Source organism: Trachypithecus francoisi, unplaced genomic scaffold (genome assembly GCF_009764315.1).
Source record: "Trachypithecus francoisi isolate TF-2019V2 unplaced genomic scaffold, Tfra_2.0 Lachesis_group2, whole genome shotgun sequence".
NCBI classification, from domain to species: Eukaryota; Metazoa; Chordata; class Mammalia; order Primates; family Cercopithecidae; genus Trachypithecus; species Trachypithecus francoisi.
Genome location: NW_022681465.1, coordinates 170,079,419 through 170,094,483, shown reverse-complemented (window position 1 = coordinate 170,094,483; position 15,065 = coordinate 170,079,419). Strand labels below are relative to the sequence as shown.

Sequence of the window (15,065 nt, the reverse complement as noted above, 5' to 3'; positions counted from 1 at the left end):
CACAGAACATTCCAGGCAGGCAAAGCCACCCTTGCCCTCCTCTCCTTGGCCACGTCCTCAGGGGTGGGCGAGCTTCGGGGAGAGGGGTGGGGGTGACGACTCCGTGCCAACGCAAAATACTCTGCCAAAAGGCTTCTCAGACATGAGTTTCCCAGGGCCATGCCCACCTTCCGTTCCCCGCCTTCCTGAGTCTCTTCTCCCGGTTTATGCTGGAACCCTGGAATGGTCTGGGGACCAATGAGATGGCAGCGGTTGACGCTTGGATCACGGTGAGGGGGCGATTTCCAGGGGGAGAGGCCGCGAAGCAAGGAAGGGGGGGCAGGAGGAGAAAAGTGGGAAGCGGGGACAAAAAGTAGGCGGGGAGGAGAGGAGAGCCCCAGTTGGGGAAAAGCAACGGCAGTCGAGGTAAAAAGAGCGAAAGGTAAAGAAAGAGCAGGTTCGTGGACAGGAGCCGGCGGGCAGGCCGGGGGATCCCGGGCGAGGAAGCGGCGAGGGAGGGGCGTGGGCCGGGCCGGGGGCCCAGCGGGGAGGGTCGCTGTCAGTCAGGCCGAGCGGGGCTCGCTGGCCGGGGGGCGGCCGCAGGGGCGCAGCGCAGCCTGAGGGCGCGGCAGCCCCAGCAGTCTCGGCAGTGGCAGTGGTGGCCGCGCCCCCGTTCCCGGCCGGGCGCCCGCGCTGCGTTCTGCGTACCCCGGCGCCGGTTCCGGGCCGCGGCCGCCCAGGCTGCCCCCGCCCGCGCGCGCCCGTTGGGGGGCCCGGGGAGCGGCGCCCGCGGCCGGGCCGCATTGTGACGTAGCGGGGCCGCGGCAGCGCCTCCGCCGCCCGCCTGCTCCCGCCGAGGCTGTTCTGCTCCCGCCGCCGCAGTCCGTCCGTCGGTCCGTGGGTCCGTCAGTCCCTTCGCGCTCCTGAGCCGCCGGCGCGCCTGGCGCCCCCGGTGAGTCCAGGTCCCAAGCGGACTCCGCGGGGAGGCGGGGGGCTAGGAGCTGGCGGCTCAGCCTTTCCAAGTTTGCACCAGGCGACCCCGGTGGGTGTCGCCCCGTGCTCCCCAAGCCCGGGGCCCCCTTTGTACCGCGAGTCTCGGCTGCTTGGGGCAGCAGAGGCGTCTCTGCAGAAAGGGTTTAGGGGGAGGTCTCTATAGTAACAGTGGTGGCGGCAGCGGCTGCTTTACTGGGGAAAGGGGGAAACCACCCCCGCCTCGTTTCCAAAGGATTGTTCTTTTCATTTGCCTGCCTCATGTGGTTCTTATTCTTGCTGCCACCCGGGATCGTATCGCAGGCAGGGATGGGCAGTGCCGCGGCTCGGAAGAGCTGAGGTAAGGAGGGGCGAAGTAATTGTAATAGCGACAGTACTAACAACGGTAGCAATAGCTGTAGAAGAGGGACGTCTGGTGTTGCTGCCGCCCCTCGCTCATCAGCACGGGCTCCCCGACTGCCCTGTCCAGCCCGGGCTCGGTCAGCCTCCCTCTAAAGCTGTCCTGCGTCCCAGGCTGGTCCGCGCCAATTTCAGCGGGGGCTGTTTCTCTCTTGGCCTTCTCTCTTGGCGATGACTTTCATCTGCAGGTGGTAAGTGGGGTGAACCCAATTTTGGCTATTGTCAAAGGCCACATTTTGTTTATTTCATTTTTACGAAAAGAAAAGAGGGAAAATTATGAGCCATTACTGGCAGCCATACAGTTTCCACAGGAAATACTAGCATTCTTTGAGGAACACGCTACTGCTTGCAGCGAAGAAAGTCTTAGGAAACAAAAAGGCAACAGCATTGTTGCTCATTTTCAATGGACCTCTAGGAGGGGGAAACGTGTTGTTTTTTCCTGTGGTAACGTTGCTTTCCTTGGGAAAGTTAATTAAGGAAGCATTACTGTCGGTGCCCCTTTTCATTTGCTGGAGGCAGGGTCCAATTCCTCTTGGCTGTTACTGACAAGTGCCCATCAAAGAGCCCGGAGGAAGGGGGAACTGCTGCAGGACAGTCTCGCCACACACCACGTGCCGTGGAGCCTGGCCAGGGTGCAGTTTGCAAAATGAAATAAGGGCTGTCTGGGGAGGTTTATGAGGATTACATGTGTGCAAAGTATGTCAGTTCTCCAAGGTGTCACTCTAAACACGTAATTTTCAAGCACTACTTTCGTTGCTGAATCTGCAGGAAGGGAAAAACCTAGTTTTCTTTTACGGAGCAGACATCTCAATTGGGAATGGGTTGAAATCTGTATTTCATTTGTACATATTGAACATTTAAAAGGCAAAGAACAAGGTGTAGGAAAGCAGTATGCTAATGTGTACACATCTGGGAGAGAAAGTCTATTGGCTGTTTCTGATGCATCTCAATGTTAAATTACATTCAGCATGGTTAGAGTACAAGGAGACACCTTCAAGGAGTCCTCAAGACTATTTGAAAGGTGCTGTATTTTGGTGCTGATCGCAGAAGTCTCTCTAGAAAGGGAGTATTAACTGGGGATTACCCATAACTAAATATGTATGCATTAACAGGTCTGGAATCAGAAAGTAAAAGATAGTGCTTCTCTTAAGAATCTTTTGGACATCTCAGTTAGAAATAAAATACAGCATGGGATTTTGAAAAGAAGGGGTATAATTTTGAGTATAAATTTCATTTTCTCCATAGCAAGCATTTCATGAAGAAAGGTTACAGATAGTAGATTTGAAATGATGCTGCATTCATGAATTTGACTGTTACCACTTGTTGATATCCAAAAGGAAGTGACTAAAGCAAATGCATTTCTCTGTCTACTTTGTCACAACTTTGCTAATTCCAGACAGTTGTTCTGGTGCAGGTGGAAATGCAAGCCAAGAAACTCTCTGTGTGCTATTGTTTTGGAAGAAATTGTAGCAGTACTTTACTGCTCTTAAGGGAAACCCACACAAACATCTAATACAAACAAATGATCTTTGATATTATCAGAAAAAGCCTGGAGCTGTTTTTCTTGCCAGATGTAAGGCATTTCTTGTCAAAAGAGGAAAGCTCCCAAGGAGCAGGTGCATCATTATAGGAAACACAAGGGAATTTCTCTTTTAAATGCAAAATCTAATTGAATAGCAACAAGAGAATCAGTAACACTCTTAGAATAGAAGCTTTGTTTTTGGCAGTTTGTCAGGTTACAGTTGCAAACCACATAGGAGAAATATGTGTCTTGGGAGAAAAATGATATCCTGGTGAAAATCAAATAGTTGCTTCTGTGAAACTTTTACCCTTATGTACTTATTTCCTTGCGCCCATTTGATTTCTATGCAGATTCGCTTGCAGGAAGTTATGAAAATGAATCAATAACTTGTTTGCTTATATCATATGTATTATGCATGATTTTGCACTTTACACGTTAGGTAACTAGATTTTATATTTTATGGTTTGCATCTTAGCTGTTTTTTACATATTTGAAATTAATGATCAAAATATGTGTTAAAATAATTTTTAATTGATGTGACTGACAGCTGGGCCCTGGGAAAGTACTAATTGATTCCTAAATAGTTATTGTGCATTTACTTTGTGCTTATATGTAATACAGCAATATAAAATGCATAGTCTTTTCACAAGGAACGTTTTCATGGGAAATAGGACCCATGGAAAATTAAATGATACAAAACATCGAAGAACACATTTCATAATTGAGTGCCTAAGATGCTAAATAGTAATTGAAAATCTCTGAGGAGAGAGTGATCAAATTAGCTTAGATGTTATATCAGTTTTTCATTGCCAGATAACAAATCCCCACAAAATGCAGTTACTTAAAATTGCTACTATAGCTCATGATTCTGGTGGTCAGCAATTTGAGCTGGGCTCAGTGAGATGGTTCTTCTGCTATTCTTAGTTAGGTTCCCTCAGACATTTTCAGTCTGCTGGCGGTATAATTGTGAATGGCTTTACTTATATGTCTGGCAGTTATCAGACTGTTGGCCAGGGTAACATAACAAGTGGCTGAGATATGTACCTCACATTCTCCGACACTCAGTCCCCTCACCTTCTTTACATGGCAAATCAAACAGTGTTGTAAGAGCAGAAAAAGAACAACCTGCAATGCAAAAGCAACTTTAAAGCCTCACCTTGAATCACATTAGCTACTCTCCCATTAGCCATATCAAATCAGAAGGTTACACCAGATTCAAGGGGTACAGAAAGAGTCCACTTATGATGAGAAGGAGCTGCAAAAAATTAGAGCCAGTTTTTGTGATCTACTACATGTTTGAGGATACGTGTATCTAGCAGGTGTTTTCTGCTGAAAATAATATGTTAGGAGAGCATATTGGAGCCTACTTATCAATAGCCCAGGATTTAGGTTAAGGAATTGTCCAGTAAATCATTGTCCTGCAATTTTTTTTCTGTAAACCCCAGGTAGAGGAAGTATGACACAATGATAATAAAATTTTAGTCATATCCTTCTGACAGTGGTGTTGGAATGGTTTGGAGACAGGAGGCTGGTGGCAGGGTGAGCTGGGTGTTGTTGAAAGTTGATGGTTTTGACAAAAATGGAGGCAGGAAAGTTGGAAAGGGATCGATCTGGGAGATCCCATATTTAGGATGAGGTGACTGATTATAGGGAGTTAGTAAAAGCAAAAAGTCGAAGTCATTTTGAGGTTTAAAAAAACTTAAGTGACTGAAAGAATGATTGTGCTTTTGTGAGAAATACACAAATCAATAAGTGATTTATTAGGGGGCAGGAGAAAAATTCAGTTCCGGAAAGTTTGATTAAAAGAGATAAATTGAATGTGAAAGTACTTTATAAGCTGCAGAGTAGGCTATGCATGTTAGCTATTGTTTAGTGTTTAAATCACAGTGCACTATTGTATATAGTTAAGTTTCTTTAGGTGTATAGCGACAGAAAACAAAATACAACCTCAGGGATTCCCTAAGATGTCAAAGGGAAGTCAGAACCACTACTCTCAGGATGGAAACAGAACTTACCTAAGGAGTAGAACTGATGTTCTTTCTCCAAGGCACAGCTGAAGGTCTGCCCTTAGAGTGCTTTGCTCTTAAACTGAGCATACCAGGCAAAGAACACCTTTGACTTAATTTGAGTGCCATGCACACTCCTGAGCCAGTAGCACTGACTAACAGCCACACTAGGTCAGTACACAATGTGAAGTGGGTAGGTTCACCCTTAAAGGACACTGGAGCACTGCTATCAGAAGTGGAGATGGACACAAGGTGACAAGACCAGCAAATGCTCACCCCAGATGAACACTTGAAGATTCATTTCGGCCTAGCCATGGGGAAGCAAGAGGTAACAAGGCAGGAGGTGACAACTTAGGCATATTTCCATAGAGTATAGGTGCGTGAATAACAGTTGAACCCATGCTTGTGGTGGAGTTTTCTTGTGGAAAGTAAAGAAAAGAGGGTCTGGCACAATGCCTCATCCAGACTCCTTCATAAACGTTAATGGATATTTTATTAGAAGGGAGAAGAATTCTAAACATGTTCTGTTCTGTCTTTCACCTAAAAGCTCATGCAAGGTGCTGTTTCATCAGCCTCATTTTATGGCCAGACTGAAATTCAGGTGGTGCCCTTACCACCAAGTGCAGCTGTTAGGCCAGACAGAAACACCTGGCCTCTCCAACATCACACAATTAGTCTGAACAGCATACACAGCTGCTCTTTATGGAACGAACTTGGATGGACCAGCTCAAACCAAAGAATCCGTTTTTATCATTTTTATTGCACAAGTCTAAAACCCCTGAAGATACTCAATAAATGTTAATTGAATGAGTGGATGTGCCATTATCTGGTGCAGTAATGTTTTTTAAAACAGTCTGGTCTGACTTTTCATTATTAAGTGTAGAGTTTGCTATAAAGTCCCTAAGTGCCTTTTGTAGACTTAAATGTTTTAAGGTACTCTTGTCACAGTAATGTTGGTTTTTAAAATCCACCACTCATAAAAATAAACTATTTTTTCTTTATTGAAACACGGTTGTCTTTAATCCTTGTGTTTGTCAGGACACTTGGTTGCAAATCACAGAAACCCAGTTTATACTTACTCAAGTAGGAAAGGGCATATATTGGCTACTATAAAGGAAAAGTTCAGAAAGGATCCAATTCTGATTTCCTCTTCATGGTGGCAAAATTTTCATCTCTAGCTTTAGTCTTAATCCCTGAGAAAAAGAGAATTCAGGACTAACTTTAATTAGACCACTTTGATCACATGCATATGCTTGAACCAGACCCTATGGCTGGAGATTTGGACTATGCCACTTGACTTGGCTTTGATGATGAGACCAGTCCTGGGGGCTTTTGAAAAGGGAGAGTGGTATGTGTGAGGGCAGGTGGGAAGGAGTGTATGGGAGTGAAGGAGGTACATGGGAAACTAGTCAGCAGAACTCTTCTAAAGCATATAACCTGAGAGCAGGGAAGGGGTAGTTTTTAAAAGAAAATATTGAAAAGAAGAGACAGGAGATGATGTGCATGCAGAAACAGCAGATATCTATTAAATACAATTACACCTGTTTTCCATGACAGGCATATCATCCTCTCACTACACCCCCAAGCCAGACACCTGGGAATGATCTCGATCTGACCTTCTCCCTTTCTTCCTCCACCTAATCAGTCACCAAGACGTCCAGCTCCACTTGCTTTCATGTTTCACTCTTCCCAAGTCACCTCTACAAATGCTGCCTTCAGTCTCTCAGCTTTCAATCCATCCTCCTCACCGCTGCCTGCTTGCTCTTTCTAAAGAATAGATAAAACTGAATTATATAACTCCCTGCTAAGAACCATTCCAAACCTTGTCACAGTCCTGGAGAAAAGTCCAAGCTCTTACCATGAATTCCAAAATTCTCTGCGAGGTGATTCCTGCCTCCTACTGTGAGTGCAGGGGATGGGTAGGTGCTGGTATGTTCAGCAATGCCTCCTTCTAGCTGCCCATATTATCCCCATGCTGGGCTGACATGTATAACTTCAAAGTTTTTAAATGCTTCATTGCATGTGCTTTTACATGTTGTCTCTGTGGAATATTGTGTCTTCTTTCTCAAACTATGAACTATTAAACATTTACTTATCCTTCCAAACTCATCTCAAGTGTTGCTTTTTCAAGGAACCTCAGCTGAACATCCCCTCCCAGCCTCTCCCCACATCACACTTTATCCTGTGGTATGTATGACCTTGGATATACATGTCTGTCTCCCCCTGTAGATGAAATGTCTCAAGAGCTGGACTGACTTCCTTATCTTTGTGCATCCTGTGCTCGGTACAGTGCCTTGCCCACCATGTGTCTCAATAATTTTTAAATAAATGAAAGAAAAATGTGCATTGAATCATTCATCTTTCATTTGTTCAGGTGATTTTCTTTAGGTATATTCTATTTGCTTTAACTTGATTTTCACATTTGCCTTTAGGATACTAGGACATGAAGACAGGTTTTCTTCGAAACTGCTGCTCAGACACTTTTTCAACAGTTTTCCCATTGGTTTATATACTTATTTATTACTTGGTCACGAATAACAACCTTAAGGAGGAGGCTGGAAAATATCAGTGGCCCAGAGTAAATCTCTAGGCTAAAATCTGTGGGTCAGAGACCAGATGAGGAATCATTTTCCCACTATCATCAGAGAGGATATTTAATAGTTAATATTTATGAGGCACTCTGTTTTGAGTACTTACAAGATGCCTTACAATTACTTTCTTATTTAGTTCTCACAGCCGTAGGAAGGAGGTGTTACTGTCATCATCCTTTTTTTCTTTCTTTTTTTTTTTTTTACAGATGAGGAAACAAAGATTTAGAAATTTGAAGCAGCTTGTCTGCCACTAAGCTCCTTCTTCCTGGTGACTGCCAAGCTGCCAGACCTCACCTGAGTTGTTGGGAAGTAGAATAAAGCTTTGATTGGGCTCTTCCCATTCATTTGTTACGATTTTTGTTGTTGTTATTCTAAGATGAAGTAACCATCATCTTGAGAATAAAACATAGCTGCCTTCTTTGGTCATCAATCCTATATATATATAAAACTATGGAAAAAGATATGTTTAAAGAGATAAGGGCTCCAGTACTATTGTTGAAATTAAGATCAATTTCTGACTTACAAATTCCAATCATTTTCCTGTGATACTGCTGCTGCCAGAAAATAAAAGCATCTTATGGAAGTTATACTGATGCATATAAAATGCAGGCCTCTTGAGGAGGCACAGAAAAGCTTGGTTTTGAGAGTCATCCACAGAGCTATTCCATAGGTAAATAAAAGGAGCTAAACACTTTGGAAGCCACAGAAGCTCAATACTTCCTAAACTGTTTTTAGTCTGAGAGCCTTAAGAGCATCATATGAAAGCTATGGATTCTTTCCTTGGAGAGAAAGGATATGCATGCATACCTCACTTTGTATTTAATTTTAGAGATTTCAAGGATCTATTGAATCTCATCTGTGGATTTCCCGGGACTCCATGGACTCCAGGTTAAAGATTTAAGTTTTAAGATTTTTAAGATTTTTCCTTCTGCTAATGCAGAAGGAAGATATTAGTCATTGTTGAGTGTTTACTGTGTTTGACATGTAACCATTTATTCAGTGCTTACCAGATGCCAGCCCTTTTTGAAAGGTACATTATAGCTAAACCATGCATTATGAGTCCAGTTTTACGCTATGGAGAACGAGGTTCAGAGAGGGAACTTAGAGTCTCCCACTGGGCAAGTACTGAGAATAGAATTAAACAAAGAACCCAGGTTTGTATCACCACCACTTCCTGCTGCTTCCACACTCATTCATGCAACCAAGTGAAGCATAAGACCTGTGCCAATGAAATTTGGATCCTCTGTTGGTCCTGACTTCCCTCAGCCTTCAGCTTCTCTTGTTGAAAGTAAGTTAAGTGGCTGCTTCTGCCACAGGAGTTTCCTGGAATGTGTGCAGTGCAAGAGCAGTTGAGGGCTGGGAAGATCTCAGCTAACTCTCCTCCTTCACCTGTGACAACATTTTTACAGTAGGACAGATAACATCATTAGAGTGACAGCACTACTGGTTTGATCATCTTTAGGTAAGTTTCTACCTCTTACTCATTTCTGAGTACAGTTTGCACACTTGGAAACTTTAACTTAACAGATGCTCAACAGTAAAAATGACTGCAAATTCTCCATGTGACCCCCCCTTCCACAGATATTTATTGAGGCCTGTATTCTGGGCTCTGTCCTCCAAGTTGTGGTCACAGTAGTAAGCAGATAGATGTGGATCTCTGAGCTCATGGTATTTATAGCTAACTTATATCTAGCTAGGAAGGGGGCTAATAAATAATTTAAATAAAGTGTGGTAAGTTTTATGAAAAAGGAAGTATCAAGAATTTATTCTATTCAAGTTTCTTCATTCTTTTCAGCTTAAAAATTCTGGTCACAAAACATTGTATACTTCTCTAGCCCTTTCTTCCCCCAGGATGTTTAGAGCGCTTCAGGTTTCCAAAAACTTAGTTGACAGAGTCCGGGGGATATGCAGGCCAAGCAGTTAATCTCAGTCCCCCCTTTGCAGATGAGAAGGCAACAGTGACCAAATGACTTAACCACAGATGGGGTGAAGACAGGGGTAACTGGTTGGTCTGGTCCCCAGTAGAGCATTGCTCACTATAAACCACAAGCTGCTTCTAATTTATTTGAGATGTTATTATCATGGCCTTTATGTTCTGGTCTCTCTTACTGCAAATGAGTCCGGTAGGCAAGCACAACTCAGAAAGCAAATGTACCCTCTTTGTAGCCCCAAATGGGTCCTCCTGTTGTCTCTTTCTCATTCCGTGGGCACTTCCCCTTTTCACCCACTTGCCCTGAGGCCGCCTCCCCAGGTTTTCTCCCGAAGCATTGTGTTGTGACTGCATCAACCTACACTAGCAGATAGAAATGTAATAGGATTCACGAATGGGAGCCATGCAGGCAATTTCACATTTTCTAGCAAGCACGCTTAAAAAAGTAAAAGGGAACAGTTGACATCAATTTTAATAATATATCTTACCCAATATAGTCACAACGGTAGCATTTCCACATGTAATCCATATAAAAAAACATTAACCAAGAACCTTGCATTCTTTTTTTTCCCCCATATTACATCTTTGAAATTTGGTATATGTTTTTTACTTACCTCAATTCAGAGTAGCCACATTCCAATGTGGCCACAGGTGACTGGTGACCCCTGCAGTGGACTACAGGCTTGGACTTTGAGGAGACCCTGGGATGCCTAAGCAGACTTAGCAACCACCTCCTCAGCCTCCCTCAGCACTTAGCTCAGATCTTTATTGCTGCTCCAATAGAAGGTTCACAAGCTTGTTTTCTCAAACCTGGGCTCTTGAGGGAAGGGGATTTGTCTTTGTCATCTTTCTATCCCTGGTGTAGAGTGCAGTGTTTAGAAGGCCCATCGTTGGCAGTGGGTACATAGTGAATCATTAATGAACAAAGGAGGGATAACTAACCCCAGGAGTTGAAGGGCTTGGTATATGGAGACTCACCTGTCCAACCCCTGATCCCTGGCTCTATTCCCTCATTGCAGGGGTTCCTGTTTCAATTTCCCAGCTTTGTCCAGTGCTGCAGAACCACATTGGAGTCAGATTGAATGGACAGGAGGCGTCTCTAGTCACACATCTAGGCTTCTAACCTAGAATTGTATTGAGGCTGTATACACCTTGTTGAGTTTTTGTTTCACCTCTTTTAATATCAAATACTAGAAGAACTTATAAGCAGTCTAGTATGTGAAATCATAAGTCTTATTTCACAGCATGAAAAAAGAAAAAAAAAACAGAACAGACCAAACACAAAAACAAAAGCTTGTCCAGTGAACAAGCCTCCTGTTGAGATTGCAAACAAGGTCAACTGACATATAGAACATTAAATATACAAGAGAAGAGTAGCCTGCATCAGGGAGCTGTTAAAGTCATCATGATGAACTTTCTGTTTCCAGTGGTTTTAGAGTCATCACTACTCCCTCTGAGAGAGCTGGAGATTTATATCCTGTGTCAATTTGCCTTTGCACATACAGTATTTAAATTTTGCAAGTGCTTCTAACCAACTAATGTGCATGTTCGCTTATCTACTTTACCCCCAAAGATAAGTGTCACTTAGAATAATTCATATAACCCAATCTAAAAGATTGGTACTTCCATAAACCATATTAACCACATATTCAAATAAATTCAAAGTTTGAAAATGGAGGAAAATATGTTTGATCTGTTAAGTCATATAAACATTTTTAAAAGGGATTTTTATCTCAGAAAACAGCACGGTTACCTCAGGCCCACTTAAAGAGCACATTGGAATGGAAAGTTGAATAAGGTCTAACCTCAGTTTGACCGTTGATTACCAGTTTCAACCTGGAGAGCTCATTGACCTGCTTTGAGTTTTTGTTTCTGAGTGCGTACAGTAAAAATAAATCCTGCTGTCACACACTATGTTTTAGGAGGATGAATGAAGTCTAGAAAATGTTTTAAACAATTCCTCAAAAAAGATATTTGGAACAGTTTGAGGGTGAGGTAGCTTGCTAATATTTCTGCAAAGTAAAATCTTAAAAATAATAGCATACATCCTATAGCAGATAACTAAACATTAGCCATGTTTAAGTAATTTGATGATCTTGTCTTTAGTAAGACAAGGACAGTTCAAGATAGAGTTTTGCATCTGTTGGCTACAGTTTTGGGAATGCTGCTTTCATTTGGGATTCTTAAAAAAGAATGCATGCCTCTTCACAACTAAAATATATTTCTTCAAAGATGACGGCTCTGGTGTTCTGTGTTGGTGTAATTGAAAACCTATAAAAAGGCTGAGAGCTACTTTTGAATTGGCTCAGTGAACTTGGACTGGATTTGTCGAAGTGGTGAAAGGTTTAAAAGAGTTTTCATAAATGAGGTCTCCAAGCTGTATTTTAACCATAGAATTCCAATGAACTCCAAGGCCTGTGAACTCAGGCAACAGCGCCTCAGAGAAGAGCAGTCATATCAAGATGAAAATAAGTGATTCATTTTCATTCCCCACGTTCTGCAGACGTAAGCACACTTAGCCACTGATAATCATAATTTAGCAGTACTGTTGTGCACTAAAAATACAATTTAAAAGTCTAATCTTTAATTAAGTTGAGTACTCACAGATTAACATGGTTACAAATCTTGGGCACTGGATGTAGTAGTGTTTACTCCTGTTGCTAGGAAATACAGCAGAGCTATTTGAAAGTTACAGATTGATTTGGTGAGAAGGATGTGAGCCTCTCCCAGTAACAGACTTGCTCATTGCTTCTCTCTTATGTAATGTATGTAAATGCATTTCATGCAGTGGAAGTCCTGTGCATTCAAAGCTTTTGTTGGCAATGGAAGCACAGGTGTGTGCACCTAAGTCAACGTTCAGAGGATATTTGAAAAAGTGATCTTACCTAGAACTCCTGGATAAAATAAGCATCACGAAGTGTGAGGATTTGAGTTTTACTGAAATGAAGTTTTCTATTTGTTAGAGTTACCAAGAAAATAGAGTGTTCTTTAAAATCTGATTGTCATGAGGTTACTTGATGGCTTTGCATTCCTGCCATTAGTGGGAAGCTGTCAAATTGGTATGGAAATTCGATCCAGGTTGATGGTTTTCCAAAATTATTAAAATGTGCATGTAGGAAACTAACTCTGCTTTACTTTTCTTTCTCCTCCCCCGCCAACCTCCTCCCTGCTTTGGCAAACCTTGTTATATGACACATCATACAATAGTTATTAAAAATGCAAAGATGATTCCTACACAGCATGAATACACAGCATGAAAGGGAGTAGCTACATGCCAGTTCACTTGCCTTGTCCCTGAAAAAGATGAAAGATTGCTATGTGCTATTTCAGTCAGGACCAGGCGTGAAAGAGTGGCCTCCCCAAGCCCAAAAACAGGACTAAGAAAAAAGCCACAGGGAAAAATTTCTATTTGATCTCTTTGAGGCAGGCCCTTGCACAAAGGGACTGGTATTTCAAAGCAGGGTCCTTCCTAAGAGATGGAAAAATAGCAGAATACATAATTGTCTCAAGGAACAAAATCAGGAGTAGGATGACATGTGCTTATTGTGAAATTATATCCTACATCCAAGCTTAGAACAACCTGGATAGAATTAGGGCAGGGTCCTGCTAGGGACCAGATTCACAACTCTACTCCAGCATGTGTGCTCATGACCTCTCAGTAATTAACAAACTTTTGCTCACCCTGTGGATGATTATCGACTCATTCCTGTAGAAAGCCAGTTGTTGATTCTGGTATGAATTATTTTCTCAATGTATATGAGTATCTATCACAGTGTCTGGTATATACTGTATGATCAATATATGTCTGTGAAACAAGTGAATCCTTCAACATGTCTAACAAGTAAATGTGTTCCTAATACAAGCTTTAAGGCTTATTCCATTGCAGCTAATAGAGGTTAGGGGCTTGTTTCACAGAAGATATCATGTTACCTGTTATTTACACTCAGAACATCCATCTGAGGCACAGTGCTGTCAAACAAGTAGGCAAAATGCCATGTGATGGAAGGTTTCACTGCTCAGCCACTAGTAGTAATAGCTGATGGAATTGTAAGATGTTTAAGACCTGCCTTTATAGAACATTTGATTCTAGAAGAGAATTTGGAGCTTTGACAATAATGAGATGGAAAAGTAAGATAAAACTGGCACATGGATTACAAGTTTCTTAAGGGTATTAATTCTAGTCATTCCCCCATCTCCCAAAACACCTGACACCATACAAATGACATGGGATCAAGGTGGTGGAAAGGAGGCAGAATAACATAATAACTGATTATGAGCATGGGCTTGAACCGCAGAGCAAGGCCTGGCTCAGTGGCTATGTGTGACTTGAAACAGCTTATAGAACCCCTCAGTATTTTGATATGATTTCTTCCTTTTTTTTTATCAACAAATATCTATTGATTTTCTCATTTATTCAAGGCATGTTTGGGACACTTGGGATAAAATAAGAATAGTGGATATCAGATCCATTCTCCCTGTCTCCACCTGCTCTGTGTAATAAGATGGCTGGCCAGCCTTATGAAATCCAATCAGCAGGCTCCCTTGTTCTCTGGCTTCCGGTTGGGTTTGGCCAATGGGATGGATCAGCAAACGATTAACAAACAGGTAGGGAGGGAGAGGCTTGGATATTTTATTCCCTGGGCTCCCACTTACCAGATCACCTCTCCCTACTATAAAGCACATGTGCTTGCAGGCAGCTGTCTCCCTATGTCTGTTCTCTGGGTCCTGGTAACTGTGCCCTCCCCAAGCAACTTCAAGCTGATAACTGCTCCCTTTTAGTCTTACTAGCTCAGGGTACTACGTCATTGCTTGTAGTTTCTCTAAACCTTGGCCACAGCTTTGCAAATGCCCTTTTTACTAAACAACTCTCAAATTGCATTTGAATATGCCATCTATTTTCTTTGGGGAAGCTGACTGACACAGTGATTACCAGTCTCAGAGGACACTGTAAGAATGGCATGATTTTTCAGGAATTTAGTATAACTATTAGCTCTTATTATGCATTCAACAAAGGATTATTGTCATCATTAGCTTTTTTTCCACAAAGTATTGTTTGCAATATTTTTGCATTCTTTAATTTTTTTAAGTGAGAAGGAATCTATTACCTTACAGATGTTAAATGTGGGGGAAAATAAAACAGAGATCAAGGGCTAAGGTCACACAGTGCTTCAGTGGCAGAACTAAAAAGTGAAGTGAGGGTTTCCTACCTTGTTTCTTTGCACAGCATACACGGTTACAACATGTCTGGAAGAGAAAGTTGCAACTTCAAAGTTAAGTAAATTAAAACATAACCTAATGGGGATAATTGGGTATGCTTAAACTAATAAACTCTATTTGTGACCACTAAATAATAATTGGAGTGAAATATTGATGACTCAGCGTCTTCAACTTAATTACTATAAGGGCTGGGGCTAAGCATTTTCGCATTTACATCCTTCTGGTAGTTTTAAGATAGATGATCCTTAGGAATGAATTTCTTCTAGGCTCTTAAGAGTAGAACTGTTTGTAAGCAACACTGAATAGGAGACCAGCATTCTAATGCTTGTGTAGTAGGTTTTTCTACTCATATACATTTGCCTGACTTCCGTCTTAGAGCTCTCATTCATAAGCCACATAAAGTAGGTCACTCTGTGATACTTAGAGTCATC

General features: G+C 42.2%; 1 protein-coding gene across 10 annotated transcripts in view; it reads left to right on the top strand.

Annotated features, from left to right (window-relative positions):
• Nucleotides 1-340: 340 nt before the first annotated feature.
• SNCAIP (synuclein alpha interacting protein) overlaps nucleotides 341-15,065 on the top strand; it is a 153,937-nt gene continuing 139,212 nt past the window's right edge. For 5 of the 10 annotated variants that reach the window (XM_033181446.1, XM_033181442.1, XM_033181440.1 and 2 more), the window contains exon 1: nucleotides 806-931. The gene's annotated coding sequence lies outside the window, so the exon portion shown is untranslated. Of the gene's footprint in view, nucleotides 437-805; nucleotides 932-1,252; nucleotides 1,310-8,803; nucleotides 8,950-15,065 lie in introns of those variants that run through there. The other 5 variants (XM_033181443.1, XM_033181437.1, XM_033181436.1 and 2 more) reach the window with 4 other exon arrangements.